This window comes from Schistocerca serialis, chromosome 5 (genome assembly GCF_023864345.2).
Source record: "Schistocerca serialis cubense isolate TAMUIC-IGC-003099 chromosome 5, iqSchSeri2.2, whole genome shotgun sequence".
In the NCBI taxonomy this organism is placed as follows: domain Eukaryota; kingdom Metazoa; phylum Arthropoda; class Insecta; order Orthoptera; family Acrididae; genus Schistocerca; species Schistocerca serialis.
In genome coordinates this window covers 64,356,615-64,372,463 of record NC_064642.1, presented here as the reverse complement: position 1 = coordinate 64,372,463, position 15,849 = coordinate 64,356,615, and positions in this window count along the sequence as shown.

The following is a 15,849-nucleotide window of genomic DNA, read 5'->3' as shown; positions in this document are numbered from 1 at the left end:
AGAGAGAGAGAGAGAGAGAGAAAGAAAGTGATGTGGAACTACCACACAAAAATCCCAGTGATGCGGAAACGCAATTATTATTGCAAAATTTCTAATTTGCGCATATATTTATTCGTTGTTATCCTATGTTTTCATGCATTAATATATTATTCATAGACTATAAATGAGATGCTTGCGATCGGAAGAAACGAACATAATGCTGAAAGAACATGACAGAAAGTTATGTGAAATCGTGGGGAAGGACAGAGAAAACGCAAACCATTTGCATTAATGTAACGGTTCAGTTTGGAAACAGACACTGGGTACTGTTGTTAACAGCTTTTAGTGGACTAGGAATATTCTTGCTGGTGCACATAGGTGAATCAAATTATGGCACACCAGTACATAATAGAGATGCGATAAACAGACTTTCGCTCATTGGCTTCCGAAGATTGTTCGCATAGTTAAGCCAGCCACAATCTGATTTTGCACAAGATACTGAATGTGATACTTGCAAAAGGATTTAGATCGTTCGAGCATTTTTTTCTGTTAATGGACAGTGTGCTCGGTGTAAGTTGTGGGCTGTTGTTACCACATGCCTACTAGCTAAATAATTTATATTACATTCCATCTCTTTCGACGTGATGCTTGCGTTTTCCATACATTGAAGTTTGTAGTATTGTCTCCCAAGTTTAGTGGCAAATCATTTGTACACATGAAGAAGACCAGTGGATCTGGACTACAGTGGGACTTCAAGAAGTAAGTAACACGTTATTATGACAGGCCAAGTGCACTTTTATTGAACGTTGCACTGCCCTCCGCAGTGGTCATCGAGTATAACAGAAGTGGTTTCTGACGTTCCCCAAGGTAGTGTTACAAGACATTTGCTGTTCCTTGTCTATATTAACGATTTTGGAGACAATCTGAGCAGCCGTCTTCGGTTGTTTGCAGATGACACTGTCGTTTATCGACTAATACAGTCATCATAAGAGCAAAACAAACTGCAGAAGATTTAGAAGAAATATCGGAATGATGCAAAAAGTGGCAGTTGAACTTAAATAACGAAAAGTGTGAGGTCATACACATGAGTGCTAAAAGAAACTCGTTAAACTTCGGTTACACAATAAATCAGTCTAATCTAAAAGCCGTAAATTCAACTAAATACCTAGGTATTACAATTACGAACAACATAAATGGAACACATAGAAAATGTTGTTTAGAAGGCTAACCAAAGACTGTGTTTTATTGTCAGGACACTTAGAAAATGTAACAGACCTACTAAGGAGACTGCCTACACTATGCGTGTCCGTCCTCTTTTAGAATACTGCTGCGTGGTGTGGGATACTTACCAGCAGCACGTTTTGTATTATCGCGAAATATGGGAAAGAGTGACACAGAAATGATACAGTATTTAGGCTGGAAATCATTAAAAGAAAGGCGTTTTTTGTTACGACGGAATCTTCTCGCGATATTCCAATCACCAACTTTCTCCTCAGAATGCGAAAATATTTTGTGACACCGACCTACGTGGGGAGGAACGATCACAAAGATAAAAATAAGGGAAATCAGAGCTCGTACGGAAAGATACAGGTGTTCATTCTTTCCGCGCGCTATACGAGATTGGAATAATAGAAAACTGTGAAGGTGGTTCGATGATCCCTCTGCCAGGCACACTTTGCAGAGTATCCACGTAGATTTAGATGTAGATGGCATAGATACATGACACTATTTTCCATACAGTCACAAGTCTCTGTCGACAGTTATCGGAACGTTCAACCAGTCTTTTAGTTCGCCGAGGATAGAATACCGCTACTTCCCCAGGAAACTACTCGATAACCTCTGCGTGTACCTTCTCATCGCTGGAAAATCTGCAGTTTCTCAGAATCTCTTCCTAGATAGTTTGGACTTTGTCGCCTGTGGTTAATGTCGCTGCCTATGATTCCCTACCAGCAACATCAAACCCTGTGCAGTCTCTGTGAAACAGCCGGCACCATTTCACTACGACTGTACAAGACATTGTATTTGGTCCGTATACAGCCATAATTTCACTGTGAATGTGTGCGCACATTTTTATCCTTTGGCCACAAGTACCTTACTGTCCCACGTACTTCAACTCTGGAGTACGTTTCTGGTTGCTGCGTCATTTCACTCGCTCACTGTTAACTGTGCCGCAGCACAACTCTGTTTGTAGGGAACCCTGAACATGTCAGCTCTTTTAACAATGCATCACTCTCTTGTTGCGGAATGGTCTTAGAGCGAGTGGGACGACATGTATAACAGCTTTTGAAATCTCCTCGCACATTCCGCTGCCAACGAGCCCGCCTCATCCATTCTTACCTTACGGCATGGTAGTCAGATTCAAATGTGGTCCTGTTGCTGACGCTCGAGAAAACCTTCTGCTGTACTTCTTGTAGATGTCAAACTGTGCCGTGTACGGCACGGCCATTTACATTGGCACTAGCCGATCTGTGTTGGACGGACTGCCCCGCCTATGTGTGTGGAACTCATTTGAGGCGGCAACGGGATTCATCTGCAGAACGGGCAGGTTTTAAAGAGAAGAAGATTGGTGATTGAGCAGATAGAAGACGGACGCACGAAGACGAAAGGAACTTGGGTGTGTGTGGAAAGCGGGGTGATAAGCGAGTGCGCCGTTGTTTACTCGATCGAAGCTACGCTGCCAAGGTTCAAATGGCTCTGAGCACTATGGGACTTTACAGCTATGGTCATCAGTCCCCTAGAACTTAGAACTACTTAAACCTAACTAACCTAAGGACATCACACAACACCCAGTCATCACGAGGCAGAGGAAATCCCTGACCCCGCCGGGAATCGAACCCGGGAACCCGGGCGTGGGAGGCGAGAACGCTACCGCACGACCACGAGCTGCAGATTACGCTGCCAAGCGCCGTTAGCTTCGTGCATGTAGGAACTAAGAGACACTGTAACTAAAAAGCAGACAGCGGTGCAAGTAACGTGTCGCAAGTCATCAAGATACGTGAAGTGTTAATAAAGCTACGGGGTTAATGGTACGTTTGCAGACGGCATAAGAGCTGATATTGTCTTCTATTTGTGTAGACTGAGGTAGAGAGATGGAGAGCGTCGTGGGAAACTGTGTGTGACGAAGCAGCGGTCGTGGCTAATTGCTACAAAGGAAGCAAAGTTCCATTTCTAATTGTATCAGATTTAATGTCTGTGAGCATTAAGGTCATTTGGTTACCACTGAGTCTTCTGTAAGCCCTAACCAAAATTTGTATATTCACCTCCATATTCTCGTAAGTTTAAACATTTAACATTTGATTTGGTTGGGCTTATAAGACCTCGTGAATGAGTGTCGACAGGTGGCAGTTAATTACTGATTTAAGTGAGATTAAGGAAACTGAAATTTCTAAGGAAGAACAATAATTAAAAAATCTTGCATAAATGGTTCAGGTTTTAAGGCGTTAAATTGTAGTTTTCTTGGTAAGGCTTTACTTTTCTCGTAATACTGATTTCCTTAAGGAAATAATTACGTAGGAAGCTTTTACGCTGTGTTGGATAATTATATTGAGTACTGTTTTACAAATTACAGCAATCAGTCGTCCTCCTCTGCTTTTTTTTTTTTGGTTTTATTACGCAAATCCAGATTTCGGCTAGTGCCTAGCCATTATCAATGCACTATTTTCTAATCTCGAAGCATGTTAGTTCCGTATTGTTCGCGCGTCAGCCACAGTTCTTTGAATTTTGACTGACGCCCGAACAACAGGGAACTGACATGCATCGAGATTTGAAAATAGTGCATTGATAATGGCTAGGCACTAGCCGAAATCTGAATTTGCGTAATAAAATCAGCAAAAAAACGAGGAGGTCAACTGATTGCTGCGCTCTATAATTTATAAATCACGTAACACTCGCTGAGTGCACCCACTTTGCTAATGGAAGGTGACCTGTTGAGTATTGTTGTTGAGATATCAGTGACACTGTAATTTTAAAATAAATATTTAAAGTGTTAATGTACTTCCTACTCAACCAATCGCTCCACCCTTTTTCCATCGTGGTCCTGTTACTTATAACAAAGCGAACTGTTTTAGAGTTTTTCCCACAACGCTCGAATATATGCAGAGATATGGACTCGTACGTTTAATTTTAAGCAGTTCATTAACTTCCGAACAATTTTACTTTCCATCTGTTGTTCAGTTGTAATAACAGTATTTTTCTTTTAATTTTTGGTCTCCGGTTATTATCCTGTCAGCCCTCTTTAACACAGTTCACCAAAAACGTAAGGCCCGCCGCTGTGGTCGAGCGGTTCTAGGCGCTTCAGTCCGGAACCACGCGGCTGCTACGGTCGCAGGTTCGAATCCTGCCTCGGGCATCGATGTGTGTGATGTCCTTAGGTTAGTTAGATTTAAGTAGTTCTAAGTTTAGGGGACTGATGAAATCAGATGTTAAGTCCCATAGTGCTTAGAGCCATTTTTGAACCAAAAACGTAAACAAAATATTACAAAAATTAAATTCCAGTGGTAGTACCGTATCTACTCTCTCTCCCTCCCCGCTCTCCCCTCCCTCTCTCTGTCTCTGTCTCTGTCTCTGTCTCTCTCTCTCTCTCTCTCTGTCTCTCTCTCTCTCTCTCTCTCTCTCTCACACACACACACACACACACACACACACACACACACAAGCACACACAGACGGGGTACACACCATGGTAGTCGACAAAGGGCTGACGGAACCTTTCGTGTTTTAATGATCAGGTGAAACACTGTTACTAGAAGGTAACAGACTCGTACCGTAGCCATGATGGAATGTTCCCTGACGGTGTACTGAGAGTAAGATTTACTACCAGTAACTCAGTGTGATATCTCTCGTAGAGCAATACCTTTCGGCTGCCACTAATAATTAGCGTATAATCCAGTAGGTGAAATCTCCACGTCAAATAATTGCTTTTGTCGAAAAACAGCACTGTTTAGGTACAACAGTTTTTGGATCTAGTTTGTCCCAGTTCAGATTCCGCCTTTACTGACTTCAGCAACCGATACGGCGCTGAATCGGAACCTCCCAGCCATCACGTTGGAACAGAGGGAGGCCTGCTAAGACGTGAGGCGCTGTAGCCTACGCTAGGATCTGGCGCAGCGCCGAGACCGCAGCCACGCCCACTTAGCAGAGGCAGAGCATCCCGAAGTTGGGGGCCGCAGACACACCGAGGCGTGGATTATCGGGCCATGTCGCGGCAGACGCCGCTCCGCAGTAATCGAGTTCCACAATCGCAGCGCCGGCGCCGCCGCCGCCGCCTGAGCGCCAACTTATCTGCATGGCGGATGGCGGAGGACGCGCACAAGGGGTTCCTCGATAGCGTTTTGCAGTATAATAGAGACGCGCTACGCTGTACATTTCGAGACGGCTTTCTGTTCTTCCCATTACTTGGAAGCCGTCTCCACTGGATGCAATCGAGACTAAGACTGGATCCGGACAATATCCCTGAAAGTGACCCTGTGTGCGCACAGAAATGTAAGTATTTTTGTTTCATTTTTATTCTGTAGCACATCTACGTCAATGACACGGTCATACCATAGCTCATAACTTAGTGAGAGAAAACTAAGAAGTATCACATCAAAATATTATTACGGCAATGAAAATAACAACAAAGACAGTAGTGGTACTGTGTGATCAGCACTAATCTCCAATGTCATCAGTTAAATATTTTTCGTCCAAGCAACGTACAATAATCGATCGCAGACGACACGTGGCAGCACTAACAGTGGAGGACACGGAAAACAGGGCAGTTGTCGTAATTTGCAAACGGAGCGATTTATCTAACTTTCAAATGGACATGTTCACTGGCTTTCGGGCGAAGGGCAGAAGCTCTTCTGAAACAAATTAACAACTGCGAATATGGATAAACATCAACAGTATAATGTAATGACGGCAATGTAGATGTGTTCTGGACCAGGACTCGAACCCGGATATACTGCTTATTGCTAATTTACAATTATGTAAATTAATGTAATATGTTGTTAATATAAAATTAAATTTATATTAAGTTAACTTAAGTATCAATTAGTTGAATAATCTAATTAATAATAATTGAATTAATTATATTATTATAATTAATAGAAATGATTCTATTAAAATAATAATTTATATTATATAAGATCAATTGTTTTATTATAACCAATTATAATAATATAAAATATTTAATTACATATTATTATATAATTTATAGTACAATAATTTATTTTAAGCGAAAAACATAAGTAGCTACAATCCTCGATAATTATATGTATTGAAATAATCATTTAATATTAATAAAATAAACTTATAGGTGTATGTATTTAATTAAATGTAATATATATGTATACACTCCTGGAAATTGAAATAAGAACACCGTGAATTCATTGTCCCAGGAAGGGGAAACTTTATTGACACATTCCTGGGGTCAGATACATCACATGATCACACTGACAGAACCACAGGCACATAGACACAGGCAACAGAGCATGCACAATGTCGGCACTAGTACAGTGTATATCCACCTTTCGCAGCAATGCAGGCTGCTATTCTCCCATGGAGACGATCGTAGAGATGCTGGATGTAGTCCAGTGGCACGGCTTGCCATGCCATTTCCACCTGGCGCCTCAGTTGGACCAGCGTTCGTGCTGGACGTGCAGACCGCGTGAGACGACGCTTCATCCAGTCCCAAACATGCTCAATGGGGGACAGATCCGGAGATCTTGCTGGCCAGGGTAGTTGACTTACACCTTCTAGAGCACGTTGGGTGGCACGGGATACATGCGGACGTGCATTGTCCTGTTAGAACAGCAAGTTCCCTTGCCGGTCTAGGAATGGTAGAACGATGGGTTCGATGACGGTTTGGATGTACCGTGCACTATTCAGTGTCCCCTCGACGATCACCAGTGGTGTACGGCCAGTGTAGGAGATCGCTCCCCACACCATGATGCCGGGTGTTGGCCCTGTGTGCCTCGGTCGCATGCAGTCCTGATAGTGGCGCACACCTGCACGGCGCCAAGCACGCATACGACCATCATTGGCACCAAGGCAGAAGCGACTCTCATCGCTGAAGACGACACGTCTCCATTCGTCCCTCCATTCACGCCTGTCGCGACACCACTGGAGGCGGGCTGCACGATGTTGGGGCGTGAACGGAAGACGGCCTAACGGTGTGCGGGACTGTAGCCCAGCTTCATGGAGACGTTTGCGAATGGTCCTCGCCGATACCCCAGGAGCAACAGTGTCCCTAATTTGCTGGGAAGTGGCGGTGCGGTCCCCTACGGCACTGCGTAGGATCCTACGGTCTTGGCGTGCATCCGTGCATCGCTGCGGTCCGGTCCCAGGTCGACGGGCACGTGCACCTTCCGCCGACCACTGGCGACAACATCGATGTACTGTGGAGACCTCACGCCCCACGTGTTGAGCAATTCGGCGGTACGTCCACCCGGCCTCCCGCATGCCCACTATACGCCCCCGCTCAAAGTCCGTCAACTGCACATACGGTTCACGTCCACGCTGTCGCGGCATGCTACCAGTGTTAAAGACTGCGATGGAGCTCCGTATGCCACGGCAAACTGGCTGACACTGACGGCAGCGGTGCACAAATGCTGCGCAGCTAGCGCCATTCGACGGCCAACACCGCGGTTCCTGGTGTGTTCGCTGTGCCGTGCGTGTGATCATTGCTTGTACAGCCCTCTCGCAGTGTCCGGAGCAAGTATGGTGGGTCTGACACACCGGTGTCAATGTGTTCTTTTTTCCATTTCCAGGAGTGTATATATATATATATATATATATATATATATATATATATATATATATATATATATATATATATATATAAAGAGAAATATGCTCAAATCACAACAAATTAATTCAAAATAAACAAAACTATACACAACCTAATTTTTAAGAAAAACTTTTAATTTGTGTATTAAATACAAAGAAATGAAGCGCCTGATTAAAGGGTTACTTTGATAGGGTAAATTAAATAAATAAAATTACCTTCATTAAATAAAATACATAAGATACAATTAAACTACCTCCTTTAGTATCAAAAACTAAAGTGCATCATACACCTCAATGTAAAAAGGTAAGCTAACCAAGATAACGGGTTCATACGTCATTTATAGAGGTATCAATCCTCTCCTTTTTAATGACCAAAAACTCTACAAAACTTCTCGTATCAATCCTCTCCTTTTTAATGACCAAAAACTCTACAAAACTTCTCTTCCTATCAACATTAATGATAGGAACGATCCTGTCCATTTCATCAAATTTCTGATTTGGTGCTTGAATAGGGCTTGACATCAACTTACTTTCATTTATTTCACTTCTAACAAGAAATAAAAAGATAATAATAAATGAATCATCAGTTAAATATTTTTCGTCCAAGCAATAGCATCTTCTCTCTTTCAATTTGGCTACCCGAGCACGACTCACGGCCACACCCAAACGTCCATACGTCATAGACTACGTGCATACAACCCTTACTCGTACATCCATTATGCATATTCCCATACAGGAGAGACATTTCACTTGAAAGTCGCATTCACGGTGTCGGCGGGTAAATACGATATTTCAGTGCCTGTGTTATTCCGAATTGCGATGAAAAGTTGCTTCGGACATGTATGCATGAAAACAAAGTGAGAATTAATGCTTGAACATAAATGCAGTTGCTAGACTAGCGTGCAGGTTGTGGTATTTTATTTGGCTACGAACTGAACCTATGCCATGTCCTCAATAAGTTTCAAATGCCACTCGTGATCAGAAAACAACGTTTTCGGTTGTTGTGAGTGCACTGTATCGGAGCATAGGGGATTTGAACATGGGAAGATTGTTGGTGATCGTACTGTGAGTGGGAGCTTTCGTAACCAAGTTTCAAGAGCATCGTGTCAAAGATTCATACTGCAAGGCGGAAAACATCTGTGGAAAGATCTGTTCGCGAAGGATGCAACTACTACCATCGTCACAGCTTGGCAAAATATTTAGCAGAGAAGCTGAGAAAATTGTGGTTCTTTGTAAAGTCGCTGAGCGGGTCTAAGGTTTCCATCCAGTCACTTTTTGACCAGTCTGGTGTGACAACGGCAGGCAGCTATACGAAACACGAACTTTAAATTTCAAAAAATCATTCAAATGTCTCTAAGCACTATGGGACTTAACATCTCAGGTCATCAGTCCCCTAGACTTGGAACTACTTCAACCTAACTAACATAAATAATCACACACATCCATGGCCGAGCCAGGATTCGGATCTGAGACCGTAGCAGCAGCGCGGTTCCGGACTCATTTTAAATTCACGCTCAAGAAATCGTTCATGCAAGAGAAACGTACAGACATACTGTCGACTGAGCGTCGAACAGACCCTCATATTGGAGACATAGTAATAAGCAGCCCCGGCGTAGATAAACACTAAAGGAATTGAAAACAAGTAAGTCGCCAGGTCCGGATTGAACTCCAATTCGGTCATTGTGGCCGAGAGGTTCTAGGCGCTTCAATCTGGAACCGCGCGACCGCTACGGTCTCAGGTTCGAATCCTGCCTCGGGCATGGATGTGTGTGATGTCCTTAAGTTACGTAGGTTTAAGTAGTTCTAAGTTCTAGCGGACTGATGACCTCAGATGTTAAGTCCCATAGTGCTCAGAGCCATTTGAACCCCTTACTTAGCTTGCATTTATCGTGAATCTCTAGCCGAGAACACAATCGCAAGCGACTGAAAAAAAAAAAAGCGCAGGTGACTCCTGTGTATTAGAAGGGCAAAGGAATGGACCTGCAAAATTAGAAGCTAACATCCCTAACATTTTTTGCCGTAGATTCCTTGAACACGTTCTCAGTTCGATTATACCAAGTGTTCTCGATCCCGAGAAGCTAATATCAACGAATCAGCATGGTTTTAGAAAGCATCGCTCGTTCGAAACTCAGCTTGCCATTTTCATACTGCGAACTATGAATGGAGGACAACAAACAGATTCCACATTGCTAGATTTCCGGAAAGCGTTTGACACGTGACCCCGTTGCAGACTGTTAACAAAGAGACGAGCATATAGAATATGTTACAGATGTGCAAGTGGATTGAAGAGTTCTTAAATTATAGAATCCAAAATGTTATCTTCGACAGCGACTGTTCATCAGAGACAAGGGTATCGTCAGGCGTGCTCCAGGGAAGTGTAATAGGGCCTCTGTTGTTCTCTATATACGCAAATTATTTGGCGGACAGGGTGGGCAGCAATCTGTGGTTGTTCGTTCATGATGCTGTGGTGTACGGCAAGGTATCAAAGTTGAGTTACTGTAGGAGGATACAAGATGACTTAGCCAAAATTTCTAGTTGGTGTGATGAATGGCAGCTAGCTCTAATTGTGGAGAAATGTAAGTTTGTGCGATCCCGGCGGAGGTTCGAGTCCTCCCTCGGGCATGGGTGTGTGTTTGTCCTTAGGATAATTTAGGTTAAGTAGTGTGTAAACGTAGGGACTGATGACCTTAGCAGTTAATTCCCAGAAGATTTCACACACATGTGAACATTTTTTGTAAGTTTATGCGGATAAGTAGGAAAAAGAAACCTGTAACGTTCTGGTACAGCATTAATAGTGTCCTACTTGACACAGTCACGTCATTTAAATATGTGGGCCTAACGTTGCAAAGCGATATGGAATGGAACGGGCATGTCAGGATTTTGATAGGAAAGGCGGAAGGTAAACTTCGGTTTATTGGGAGAATTTTAGGAAAGAGTGGTTCGTCTGCAAAGACCATGTAGGACGCTGGTGCCACCTATTCTTGAGTACTGCTGGAGCGTTTGCGACGCGTAGCAGGTCGGATTAAAGGAAGACATCGAAGCGGACTGCGGAGTATCGATGGAGTTGTAGTTGTACAAGTAGATCATCCGCTAAGTCACAACACGGACTAAAGTGTCTGTTGAATCTTTGTGACAGACGGTAATTGTAAGGACTATGACGGAAAATAATGAGGACGCCAACTTCAAAAGTCACTGTACAACTGAATATAGCACTCATAAATTCCGAAACCACTCAAAAGTGATGAAAATGCCCGTAACAGGAAAAGGTGCTACCAAAACAGTAAAACCTGGACTATGGAGCAATATCAGTCTCGTATCAGACTGTTTTCAACTTTTGGCCGAATGTACGTCCCAAAAGTGAAACGTGACGGTAGATCGCTGATGATTTGGGTAGACACATCGTGGTACTCTACCGGCACTATGGTTATTCAGCAAGGTTGCATTACTGCCCTGGATCATGTGACCATTTTGGCTCATCAGCTCCATCCCGTGGCACAATTTTCGTTCCCTAATGGTGGTGCTGTGTTCAAAGACGACAGAGCCCCTGTTCAGCAGGACTGGTTTTGTGAGCATGCGGATGACCTTTCACACCTCCCCTTGAGCACCACAGTCACTAGATCTCATTATTATTAAGCCTTTGTTAACTACTTTGGAGAGAAGGTAGTGTGATCGCTATCCAACTCCACCATCGTTATCTTGACTTGCCACTACTGAAACCGATACAGGACCTGTATATTTTTAACTCCGAGAGGACTAGAAGCTATTTAAAACAACAGGTTTCCTATACCGTAATAATCATGGTAATGTGTGGTGTTTTTGGCGTTTCCATAATTTTGTCCTCTCTCTGTACCTTGTGCGGTTGCGCTGAAATACCAATCGTATACGGGAATGCGGTATGCTTCAAGTCAGTTTGAAATTTGTTATATGCTACTTGATGATGTAGCAGTGAAAGGTCTCTGTTGGATTCCTTTCATGTTAATTTCTTAAATCTGTTGTTCAAATGGTTCAAATGGCTCTGAGCACTATGGGACTTATCAGCTGTGGTCATCAGTCCCCTAGAACTTGAACAACTTAAACCTAACTAACCTAAGGACATCACACACATGCATGCCCGAGGCAGGATTCGAACCTGCGACCGTAGCAGTCGCGCGGTTCCGGACTGCGCGGCTAGGAATCTGTTGTCATTTACGGCATAAATTCCACTTCTAAACTTACTGTCGTGTTTCTGACTCTATCTGGGAGGAGACTGAGCAGTGGAACGTGTTACTTTTACACATAAACAAGAACGATCTGTGACACTACTACACTTTAAAACACAGTTTATATGTAATTCATGTCACACAGTCTCATATGGAACCTACATCCGCTTTCTTTTAAATACAGCATATGATAACATACTGTCATCCCCCTTCCCTTCTGTGTGAAAGGATGAATGAGCAAATGTATTTCTAGTTGCATGCTTGATGGTAGCAGACAAGCCTGTCTGCTACAGAACAGTAGGACCAATGTCAGAACAGGTAGCTACGGTTTCTAAAAGCAAAGAAGTTTCTATTCTTAGTATGGTCCTGTCCGCCCCATGTCATGTTGGTATAGGAAGCTGCCTCTCTGGTCACTTCCGTTTGTATCTGTGAAGCAGCCTCAGCAGGGGCCCACACCAGTCCGCCCACTTCGAGTGTCTGAAGTGGTAAGATCTCTGGCTAAGCGCGTCTCTGCTAAGTCTGTAACACAATGGATTTCTTAAGTTCAGCCTAACCGAAAATTTAATCACCTTTGTTTCAGGTTTACATATAAAATATCTTATGTTATCTTAAATTGCAATGCAGTGTAATTCGAGTGTGAAGTTCAGAACATCTTCCAGTAGTTGCTTAGTCACTACTTTGTGAGCAAAGTGGAACCAGCCGGCCGGTGTGGCCATGTGGTTCTAAGTGCTTCAGTTTGGAACCGCGTGACCGCTATGGTCGCAGGTTCGAATCCTGCCTCAGGCATGGATGAGTGTAATGTCCTTAGGTTGTGTTAGGTTTAAGTAGTTCTAAGTTCTAGGGGATTGATGACGTTAGAAGTTAAGTCCCATAGTGCTCAGAGCCAAAGTGGAACCACGTGTTGATGATCCGTAACTCTAACTAAGATCATCAACCTTAATTGCGAATGTGCATGAGAATATAACGTCTCGTCTTGACAATATTTTTCAATATAGCAACTTTTCTTTATGTTCAACCCACGTGGGGTGTACTTTGTGAGACCAGTAAAACGTGCTTACACAATTGTTTGACCCATCAGGTTAATAGTAAGACGATAGTAACCAGTTCGAGGTTTTTCTTTTGTAATTTGTGTTTCGATGTAATTTATTTTAATTATCAAAATTATTGTGGAGTTACACTCTTGGTGTAAAACAAGTTGACCACGTGAAGCGTCCGCAGCTCGTGGTCGTGCGGTAGCGTTCTCGCTTCCCGCGCCCGGGTTCCCGGGTTCGATTCCCGGCGGGGTCAGGGATTTTCTCTGCCTCGTGATGACTGGGTGTTGTGTGATGTCCTTAGGTTAGTTAGGTTTAAGTAGTTCTAAGTTCTAGGGAACTGATGACCATAGATGTTAAGTCCCATAGTGCTTAGAGCCATTTGAACCATTTTTTTGAACCACGTGAAGCATGTGGTGTAATCATCAAAGCAGCCCTCAACTATTCCTTTCGGGAAGATTTCACATAGGGTTATTATGAATTTAGTATACCAGTGTGTGGTAATTTCATGACGGACAGGATTGCGCTACGAACGTAACTTCTTTTGGTGAAAATTTAATCGGTTGGTTGTGGTTAATTTCCTCTTGCATATGTTTCAACGTTCTTCGTGTGTTATTTTATTAATGCAGTGTTGTATGCAGTCTCCTAATCTTGGCTCCATATTTGACGTGTTCCGTAAGATTACAAACTCACATTTTCACAAACCTAAATAAGGCACCAGTTTAGTTATGAATCAAGTTTAATCTGCTAAAATTTTAACGTAACAATGATCAATGTTAAAATAAATGTCCAAATATAAACTGATTTATTTCTTTTTATTTAAACTGTCTTTATATATATATATCACCGGTTATCGTAAGATGACTTCTAAAAGATTATAATTAATGTTAGTCTGGTTGGGAATTTGGTAAGCTAGACTGGATACCTGGTGAAACAGTTGCTCAGTAATGCAAGGTTAACTTCCCCAGATAGCTCATAGCTTTTAACCCGCTTTTATTGTCTTGAATATCAGCACCGCTTTCAGAACAACCTGATGCATCAACCTTACAGCAGCGTGAAAGTGAATACGCCGCACACAGAGGCATTAATCGAGTGTCTGCTATCTGTTACTTATTGACAACGATTTTGGAAGCCATCAAAAGCTCAGCAAAAGTGGCTGACGGTCTCTTCCTTAATACCATATCCGTAAAAGTTCAGCGTAGCAGTGCTGTGGTTGAAAGCTGTGCACACACAGAATAATGCACGGTTCTGTTCATTCTGCCCCTGCCGAACGCTGAATCCCCGGTGCCTAGGAACTGACGAATAGCGCTACATTCAAAACGTCCGCTGCCCTCTCTAATACCCCACTTGGCCGTTCTCCGCTCACCTAATTACGTGTTCCGCCTGCAATTGAATTCCACTCGTCGCTCAGTCACGTCCGCCGGCCATTGTTCTCACAGCTGGCTGCCAGGCGCTTTGGCACTCCCCCAACACAACTCGCCCGTGTCGCGGAGCAGAGGAACCGCGTAAGGGAGTAACCGAAACTTTGACAGCTCCTGAATGCGGAATAAGAAACAACTGCTCCGTATCTGCCAGTCTGATCACGCGCCACTTCCATCACCATTTTGCTCTTCCATTCTTACACCAGACTAATTTAGATGGGGAGTTAGCACCCATGCCCTGTCTGATGTCTGACGTTGGCTGGCACAAGAGAGCTAAGACACTGCCACTAAATACGTTGCACATGGAAACAAACATCGACACTAACGTCAGTGGGGGAACACGAAGCAGGGAGCGGGTGTTACAGGTACCCTGAGCTCAAATCATTACCAATGAGCAAAGTCAGAATAGTAGTGAACAGAAACGCGCATCACACAGAGCTCTCTCTAAATGAAAGCTCAGGCTCAGAAACCGAGGTAACAGTTGCACAGATACTCCATAAGTTCCGCTATCAACTTAAAAAAAAAAAAAGAACATAACTGGGAAACTACTAGAAATAGAGAGTCGTGGTTAGTTGTGAAAGGTCTAGACTCGCTCATAGTTATTTGGTGTCTGTATTTGTTTCAGCAACAGTAGAGTAATGGAAGTTCAGGAAATGACTTATGTAGAAAATACAAAGCAGCATTGAGAGCAAAATACTACAGTGATCGATTTACATATTTTAACGTCGTGATGTAATACATATCATTATTCACGGTACATCTACAATTTCGGATGCAAAACACGATGAAATACTCTCGTAAAATATCCTCTTTCGTAGCAGCGTGGTGCAGGAAACGTTTCTAAAACTCTGATTAGTCACCTCTCATAGGGTGAGTCAGGAAAAATTACAAAAAATAAAATAAAATAGCATTGAGTATCTAACCGTGGCAAACACAGCAATCCGGAAGTTCTGCATCATAACAGCATGTGCAATGTTGAACTATGAAAGAAACACGTTTGAGCGATGCAGGTGCAATTATTGCTGAATGGGACGAACACACGATGACAAAGCAACAGGACATGCCCAAACTGGAATGATATATTGAGAAAAATAACTGGTGGACATTCTGCGAGACAATGCAGAACCTAATCATGTGATGCGTCGACGGCCGTAACAAGAGAAAAGCAATTATCGAAAAATATGAAAAATTGGCGCAGAGAAAATTTCTTTTCTGTGCTAGAATCTAATTTCCGCGTGAACTGCGGAGGGGTTGTTACACGTTTCTGATTACAGTGCTTCCAATACATGAACGACTACAGCGTAAATATTTGACACCTCTTTCGAAACGTCAAGTAGTTCATTGACGAATTGCGCACGCCACTGTGTAATGTGCGACTGCGTTCTATATACAAGGGGCACCTAAATTAATAGCAGAAAGTTAAAATAGCTACTGTGTAAAGAGAACTGTTGT